The sequence below is a fragment of the Ursus maritimus genome, unplaced genomic scaffold (assembly GCF_017311325.1).
Source record: "Ursus maritimus isolate PB19 unplaced genomic scaffold, ASM1731132v1 scaffold_25, whole genome shotgun sequence".
NCBI lineage: Eukaryota > Metazoa > Chordata > Mammalia > Carnivora > Ursidae > Ursus > Ursus maritimus.
The window spans coordinates 27,012,538-27,021,547 of record NW_024425008.1 but is presented as its reverse complement, the minus strand read 5'-3'; the positions used below and the strand labels follow the sequence as shown (position 1 = coordinate 27,021,547).

The 9,010-nt window shown below is 39.0% G+C and overlaps 1 protein-coding gene across 1 annotated transcript in view; it reads left to right on the top strand.

Moving 5' to 3' along the window:
- The first annotated feature begins 975 nt into the window (after positions 1-975).
- Positions 976-9,010, top strand: part of RBM25 (RNA binding motif protein 25) — a 51,355-nt gene continuing 43,320 nt past the window's right edge. Inside the window, exon 1 of the mRNA XM_040641688.1 lies at positions 976-1,174. The gene's annotated coding sequence lies outside the window, so the exon portion shown is untranslated. The remainder of the gene's footprint in view (positions 1,175-9,010) is intronic.

Below are 9,010 nucleotides of genomic sequence, written 5' to 3'. Positions count from 1 at the left end.
GGGAAAGACAAACCATAAAATAAATTTAAAAAATATAGTACAGTAAGTGGTGATTAAGTGCTATAGGGTAAAATTCAATAGGAAAAGCAGATTAGAAAAGGCGTATGTATGTTTCAATTTCATACACAGTGGTCAGTTTGTCATCCGTTCGGCGTTGTTTGCAGCTCTACCCAAACAACGGTAAAATCTCACTTGCATTTACCTTCATACTCCCAGCAATTAGCTCAGCACCAGGCACTCAGGGAGACAATTAATTTATACTGAATAAATGATAAGCCTTTTGAGAAGCAAGGGTTGGGAAACAAAAGCTTGTGAGAAGATATCATAAACGTTCATAAATTGAAGAATTATTCATGATTAGTTTCATTTATTTCCATTTATCTAGTTTTATTTCCGTTAATCTAGTAAGTGAAGTTCTTTTCAGCACCTTTATATTACAGAATAAAACTTACATTAAAAGTTTTTACAGGCCGTTTTAAGTATTTCAAGTATCTTTAGCCACCTCCTTGGCCCAACTAGCGCGCACAAGGGGTGTGCGCCTGCACTTGAAACCACCACGCCCTTTGCCAGTTGTTTCCTGGTTATCAAGAATAGCTGTTTTTCAGGGAAAGGTCAGCACTCGCAGTTTCCACTGAGGTGCTAGGTGAGACCGGGTTTACAGTACACCGAACCTCAAATAAGCCACAGAGCAAGGCTGTAAGCCCCGAAACACAAACTACAAAAAGTAAAAAATTTTCTAACAGCCTTTGCGCCGTGCGCAGCGGAACCTTGACCTCAAGATGGAGTCTCGTAGTCATAAGATTCAATCAGCTCCAATCAAAAATGGCAGGGTGGGTCGTAATTTACAGTTCGAGCCTTTCTAGTCCCCACCAGGCGCTCCTTCTCTATGGTTATTCGCCGCTGCGTGGTGATTCAGAGCCAAAAGAGAAGACTATCTATACGCATTCTTCTCTATGATTCTCCTCTTCACTCTCCCCGGCCGCGGTGCACGCCGGGCAAGAGGAAGACCTCCAGAAGCTCCCCGCGCAGCGCGGCTGTGTTTGCGGCCTGTGCGAGTAGGCGCTTCGGAACCAGTCTCCCGGTGAGCGGCGTGCAGAAACCTCGAACCGGTGGAGCCCACTCGTAACCTGGAGCTCGGAAGACCGCGAAGACAGTATCGTTTCCTCAGCGGCGGGTGAGTTCACGCCTCTGAACGCGTGTGGGAACCGGGAAACCGGGTACCTCGGTTGCGGGAGGAGGGGAAGCCAGGGAGGCTGCGAAAGGGCCGGGGTGGGATTGGGGGTAAAGGGGGGTTGGGGTGGGGGAGGGGACGGGCACGAGGCTTGGGTTTCTCCACTTCTCTAAGGCCTCGAAAACCAGTGGGCCCAGCAGGAGCCCGTGGAGGCCGGACCTACTGCCAGATCTTTGCTCCTTGCATTGTCGCCCACCTTACCTTTTCCCTTCCACGGTCCGCCACAGAGTGAATCGCCTCGGCCCCTTCTGGGCTCCACGTTTGCCACAAAATGATCGATCGGCCCCTTGGGAGCCCTTCCCCGAGGCCCCTTTCTAACCCGAGCTTGCGGAGCCCTACTGTAGATTTCCGGGCCTAGGACACTCTTGCCCCAGGCTCTGCTTAGAAGCCAGAGAGCACCCACCCTTTTTAGCGAGGTGCCGGCCACCAGCGGATTTCTTTCCTTTTCTCTTTGGTCATCCAGAGCCCGCCACCGACTCCCCCCACTCCCCCAACCCGAATTCAGCTAATGCTGAATTTTTTAGCACCCCTCTGCTTTGCTTGTTTTAGGACTGTGATGAGTATTGTGGTCCTGCCCCCTTCCTCCATTGGAGGTTGCAGTAAACTGTATCCCCATTCATTCTAGACGATGACCAAGCTCCACATTAAAATGTGTTACTTCTTTCTTACTCTTCTTTGGTCTTCAGTACTTTTTAAATACGTTTTTCGAAGTAGATCTAGGAATATGAGGATTATTTTGAAGTTATGTAATGTGGATTTATATTGCCATTGGAAAGCCATTTTGATACTGGGTAGAGTGGAGCAGACAGAAAGGAGGGAAGAGATTGGAATTCTCTTGTACCAGACTGCTATAGCATGAAGTACCCTGAATTAGGTAGTTGGCAGTAGAGTATAAACAATTTTTATGTTGTCTGGGAAACTTTAATTTTTAAAAGATTTCCAAAAACCTTCAGAGGCCTTGAAAGGCATCCAGTTGATCATCGGTTCCTCGTGATTCAAGCAGATAGTGTACTGTTCTAATTAATTTAACTTTTCTTGAAGTCTTGGTTTTCTTCATCTGTAAATTGGGGATTAGAATAGTATCCACTTCATAGGTTATTGTGATTGGGGATTGAGAAAAACGTATGTAAAATCCTTAGTGCAATGTCTAAGTAACATAGTGCATAGTCCACGTTAACGGATATTAAGAGCCTAATCCTGCTTCTTAACATTTCTTCTGGTGTACTCTGAATAGATTTTTATAAATAAAATCAAAGTTAACCTTAATAAGTTTCTTCTTGGTATGTTGTTACTGGAAAGAGGCATTGTGGTACAGTGAAAACAGTCTTTGTACTGGTAATTTCAAGATAGTGGGAACCTTGGAGACCCCACCCACTTATTGTATTCCTTTGGACAGGTTAGCTTCTTCATCTGTAAAAGGAGAATAATATGTCTACACCAGGTAATTTGGGACATTCAGTGAGATAATGTATGTTGAAAACTTTTGTAAACAGAAATAAATTAAAATGTTAGTTAATATTTTTATTAAATCATCTTGGGGTGCCTGGGTGGCTCATCAGTTACGTGTCTGACTCTCTCTTTTTTTTTTAAAGATTTATTTATTTATTTGAGAGAGATTGAGAAACTCTAAACCGACTCTGCTGAGTGCAGAGCCTGCCATGGGGCTCAGTCTCAAGACACTGAGATCATGACCTGAGCTGAAATCAAGAGTCAGACGCTTATCCGACTGAGCCACCCAGGTGCCCCCAGTGTCCAACTCTTGATCTCAGCTCAGGTCTTGTTCTCAGGGTTGTGAGTTCAAGCCTTGTGTTGGGCTCCACACTGGGCGTGGAGCCTACTTAAAAAAAAAAAAAAAATTAATCTCCTTGGGGTTACCAAATTTCCATTTGGGATCCCCAAAGTAGGGTTTTCCCCTTATTTATTTAGGTATGGCTCAAACCACTTCTAGGAAGAAAATGTTTTCACTGTTCCAGTGTTGCATATAGGCACCATATATTAATAATAGTTTGGGCTAAGTGTTTTTATTTTGTGGTTTGGTATGTTTTTATTCCACTGTGGTAAGGCTTTAAATATGTTTTTAAAATAAAATGAGTTCATTTTAACATTGGTAACTACATCAGACCTAATATGAGTTTGGGATTTTCAAGTAACTTTTTGGGTCACAGATTAGCTATATACTTTTCTCATTTACGTATGGTTTAAAGAAAAATTTTATTAACTGTTTTGCAAAAGTAGTCATTGAGTCTTTTAATGTCTTACAAAAACATTCTGTGTATTTTGTTTAATCTTGATAGTCTTTTTTTTTTTTTTAAAGATTTTATTTATTTATTCGACAGAGATAGAGAGAGCCAGCGAGAGAGGGAACACAAGCAAGGGGAGTGGGAGAGGAAGAAGCAGGCTCCCAGCAGAGGAGCCTGATGTGGGGCTCGATCCCACAACGCCGGGATCACGCCCTGAGCCGAAGGCAGACGCTTAACCACTGTGCCACCCAGGCGCCCCAATCTTGATAGTCTTTTCTGACAACTACCACTGCCATTCCTAAAAGGATTTTGATTGATTCGCCTTTAAAGTTTTTGAATAGCTTTTTTCCTGCCCTTTTTTTGAATTTTGAAACTTAAGAAAAAGAACGTCATATTTACACCACCCGAATTATTGATACTTTTTAAAACTTATTTGGCATGATTTCAAACTTTAAAAAGGTTTCAAGAGTAGTAGAAAGAATTCTCAAATACCTTTCACCCAGATTCCCCAAATGATAACATTTCACAAATTTGCTTTTTCCTCTCCTCTTTTTCTTCATAGTTTTATTCTGAAATGTTTTGCTAGTAAGCTGCAGATGAGATGTTCCTTGGCCCTTAAACACATTGGTGTATATTTCCTAGAATAAAGACATTTTCACATTTAACAGTACAGTGAACAAAATCAGGAAATTAATATTGACACAATATTGTCTAATCTACAGGTCTTAATTGGATTTAGCTTAAAATTGTCCTGAATTAGTATTGCTTTTTTGTATAATTAGTGCATAAAATATACTCGTTAATAATGTGTAATTTGATGATTTTTTAGTAAATGTTCAGAGTTGTGCAGCTGTTACCCCAAAAAGGATTCCTCTTTCGTGTTTGCACGTCACTCCCTGTTCACACCTTAGCTGCAGACTACCACTAATTTTTCTCTGTAGATAGTATTGCTTTCTAATCATCGAAGATGGTAAAACAGCTAAGTGGAAGTTTCAGAAAAAGATCACTCCCTTTTTGGAGACTTGAGTATTTTCACACCTCTGAAAAGTTTTCCTGCAGAAGAAACTTTTTGTTAATCAAGCATTTCCCATTCTTTGGATTTGGAACACTGTTTCTTAGGAACAGTTCCTGGAGACTCCACTTCTGTAGAATTCAGTTTGAGAAATGATGTTTTGAAGGGCTTGCCTTGGTCAGGCTGGGGCAAGTATATCAGTCCATTGTACCCTGCAGGCTATAAACAGGGAACAGTGCATCTATAGTCATGATCATTTATATTCTGTGTAGAGCCACTGGACTGGCTGTGTAACTATATAATAACTTAAAATTTGCCCTTTCAGGGCTAATAAAACTAACACTTAGAGAAGAACCTGACACACAGTTGGAGCTAGGTATTTGTTGAATGAATGAATGAGTTGTGTAAGTGTTTAATAAGGAGAATCTTTTGGTTCATTTGCCTCTTACCATTCAGAGATCTGGCACACAGTGTCCTGATGGGGTTAGCCAGTATATCTATTCCTGGTGAAATAATTTGTTTTCTATTGGGATAAATGGAGGAATGGTTGTAAGCAGTAAATGCTGTAGGAAAAAAGGAGTGATTTAAAAGTGTAAAGAGAAAGAAGTGAAAAGCAGAATGCATGCATATTTTGAAAGTGGTTTTTGTGGTCGGTTTTTTAGAAAAAGTTTTTTTGGATGGAGGACACTAGATTTATTGAGATAAAATTTGCATCCAGTACAATGCACCCATTTTAATTTCAGTCAATTTGACAAACGCATAATAAACCCATATGACCACTGCCACACTAGAGATAAGGAACACTTGCATCGTAGATACTTGTTTTTGTTACTTTGGGCCCGTAAGGTTTCATACCTAGCAGGTAAAAATGCTTTGAGCCTTCTAAAAGTGAAAACACTCCAAAGGCAAAGTGAAAAAATACAAGTACTTTTAAATGTCATTTATTTCAGTGCTAATAAAATAACTTTGCATCTCTTAAACCTCACACATGGTTCCTCCGCAGCAATTGGCTACCTTCAAAGTACTGCATCCACAATCTAATACTTCCACCGCTACCACCTATTCCAGGGCACCCTCTCTCTTGTCTGCCTTATTGCAGTAGTTCCTGCTTCTACCCTTATTCTCCAGTCTTAACACAGTGGCCAGTGACACTGTTAAAATATAAGTCAGTTCAGGGGCGCCTGGGTGGCTCAGTCGTTAGGCGTCTGCCTTTGGCTCAGGTCATGATACCAGGGTGCTGGGATCGAGCCCTGCATTGGTCTCCCTGCTTAGCGGAAAGCCTGCTTCTCCCTCTTCCACTCCCCCTGCTTGTGTTCCCTCTCTTGCTGTGTCTCTGTCAAATAAATAAATAAAATCTTTAAAAAGATATATAAGTCAGCTCAGAAGTCTTTCAAATGTTTTCTATCTCATTCAGAGTCAAAATCAAAACCTTTACAGTGGCCTACAAAGTACTACATTCTCTGAATCCTCTCCCGCATGTAATACTTGGCATTTATCTTTGACTTTCCTCAAGTACTCTGCTCCAGCTGTTGGCCTTGTTTTCCTCCCACAAACACTCCTTGCCCACCTCAGGCTCTTTGTATGTGCTGTTTCCTTTGCTTGGAAGGCTATTACCTTCAGATGCAAGGCTTCTGCCACAGCCCCTTTGGAGTCTGTTCAATTTGCTGCCTTCTTTGTGAGGCCTGACCACCATATTTAATAAAGCACTCTCTAGTTCTTTTCCCTACTTTATTCTGCAAAGTACCTACCAACTTTGAATCTATATGATTTGTAATGAGAATATTATAATTTATCAACTGTAGGTAAAAACCAATAAACTTTGCTTATGGTTATAAAAGTTTATTCTCATTTTCACATTTCAAAACAAAAGTTCATTTGGAAAAAAGTGGTTGATACTCTCATTTTAGGATGTTTAAAGTGAACATTAATATTTATCAGTGATCACCAGAGTTGTAGTTTTCTGACTATAGGGGGGCCTATTATCTTATCTTCACCTTTGAAGATCCCTGTGAATAAGCGGGTTGTGAACAGTGCTAAATGAAAGGGACGTGGAACATAGAAAAATTAGAAGTGAATTGAATGGATATATTGGTATAAACTAAAACATAATGTGGTTAACTTGTACAGAATGAATTATACATTTAGAAGTTGTGAATACAATTTAAACACCAAGAACATAGGTGTTTTTTTTTTTTTTAAAGATTTTATTTATTTATTTGACAGAGAGACAGCCAGCAAGAGAGGGAACACAAGCAGGGGGAGTGGGAGAGGAAGAAGGCAGGCTCCCAGCGGAGGAGCCTGATGTGGCGCTCTATCTCATAACGCCGGGATCACGCCCTGAGCCGAAGGCAGACGCTTAACGACTGCACTACCCAGGCGCCCCAAGAACATACGTTTTTAAAAATAATAATTATAGCTAATACTGGACCATAAGTGATTCTAGAGATGAATTCATGCTCCAATCTTTGTAAACATTGTGAGGGAAGGCACTGGTTCATTGCTAGCATAGTACTTGACACATGGGAGCTTCTTAATAAATTGGTTTACTGATTCATTCATTCATTTATTTATTCAACAGGTGTTAATATCAACTGCCCTCCTAAGAAAGTGCTGAGATAGAGTATTATAATGATAATAGAAGAGTTTCTGTAAGTAGGACAGTAGCCCTCTTTTGAGAGGAGATACACTCCTGCTCCCTTTATATAGAATGTTTGTTTTTGTTTTTGGGCAAAAGTATTACAAAAAGATTATTTATAAATTCAACACATTTATAGTCATTAATTAGTTGCATTTTTCCTTTTTAATTTATGCTGATACTTAATATTTTAAAGCATTTCCAATACCTTATTTTCTAAGTGTATGAAATCCTGGGAATTTATTTTATTTGTAAAGCTTTCTAAATATTTTAAGTGCACTGTGTTTTCTGAAATTGAAGTTTAGATTTTATAGAATATTGTGTTCTAATTTACTAAGTCAAAAGAACGCAGAGGAACAGCTGTGAGTCTGAAGGACATTGCTTATCTAAGACCGTTTCAAAGGAATGTCTAATAAACAGGTAAAAAGATACTCAGCCTCATTAGTGATTAAGGAAATGCACACTGAAACGAGAGTATTTTTTACCTATTAGATTGTTATAATTTAAACACTGATTTACTCTAGCAGTGGTGAGGATCTGAGCAAAGGGGATACCCATATGTTGGTGGTGGAAATATAGATTTGTACTCTAGCTTTGGAGGGTGATTTGGAGGTCAAGTGTAGATACATACAGTACTAATCTGTATAATAGAAATACTTGCGCAGGTGCGTAGATTTCTGTGTCCAAGAATGTTCAGTATTATAAGGGGCAAAATGTGGAGCCAACCATCCCTGTTGATTGAACAATTATTATATGCCTGTTTTATAGTAGTTTACTGCATTATAAAGATTGGAATAGAACTTAATGAACTGATATGAAAGGATGTTAATGATAATGAGGGAGAAATGCACCTAGGAATATAGTATGATTATATTGTTTACAGAAAAACACAAATAATTATATAAGTTTGTGTATAGAAAGGTATTTAGAAGAATACAACGATATATACCAAACTGTTGGGATTAGGGGGCGAGGAAGTGGAAGACATGCACTTTTTATCTTCTCTAATCCAAAGGGTTAGTAAATCAATGTATGAAACAAAAAATAGTAGAGACAGATGTTCTTTAAAAGCTTCAAATATCTCTAGACTCCTTCAGTTACAGAGTGTAGGGGGAGTTTTTCCTAGTGTCCGACAGAAGTATCTCCTGTTGATCAAATCACTACTGTTTAGTGCCATCACTGGTATGAGACACTTATTTTGGCTGCCTTTTTAAATTGGTACATTGAATCTTCCTAGGACATCCTAACATAGTTTTTCTACTTTTTCCAGTAGTTCTGGACACTTAAGTATGTTAATGAAAATATAAAATTTGGTGGTAGGGGAGTCTTAAGTATTTATATTAATTTAAAGGACAGAATTAAGTTTCTAAGTAATATCACAAACCAAATGCAACAGTTCAGTGTATTCTTGTATTTAAAAAAATGTTAGCTTCTGACTCTTGAATTTCATTCATTCATTGAATTTCATTCAAGAATGGTTAAGAGGTTTGCTTTTAAGTTTAACAAAAATTAGGACATTTTTCTCGTTATCACAAATTTATGTTCTCTGTATCCGAGTGGTTAGTATGTGACCTGATGTCAGGAGATTTCTTCCCTCTCGGGTTTATATTATATAGTTCACTGAGACATTCATTTGTCCTTGAAGAACTGGCCAACATTGACTGAACAAATACTGTGTAACTTTGTACATTTAGTTTTCAGGGTGCTGATGTGTGTAAAAAATGAATGCATCAGAACATTTAAAGGAAAAAACTGTTAGATAATCTTCCTGGATTCTGAGTTTGGTTTAAAAAAAATCATTGATGTTTGGTATTTAATTTTTGGATATTAACTGAACCTCAAAATTTTTTTCTTCCTTTATATGTATTCCCATATGATTGTAGGAGTCTATC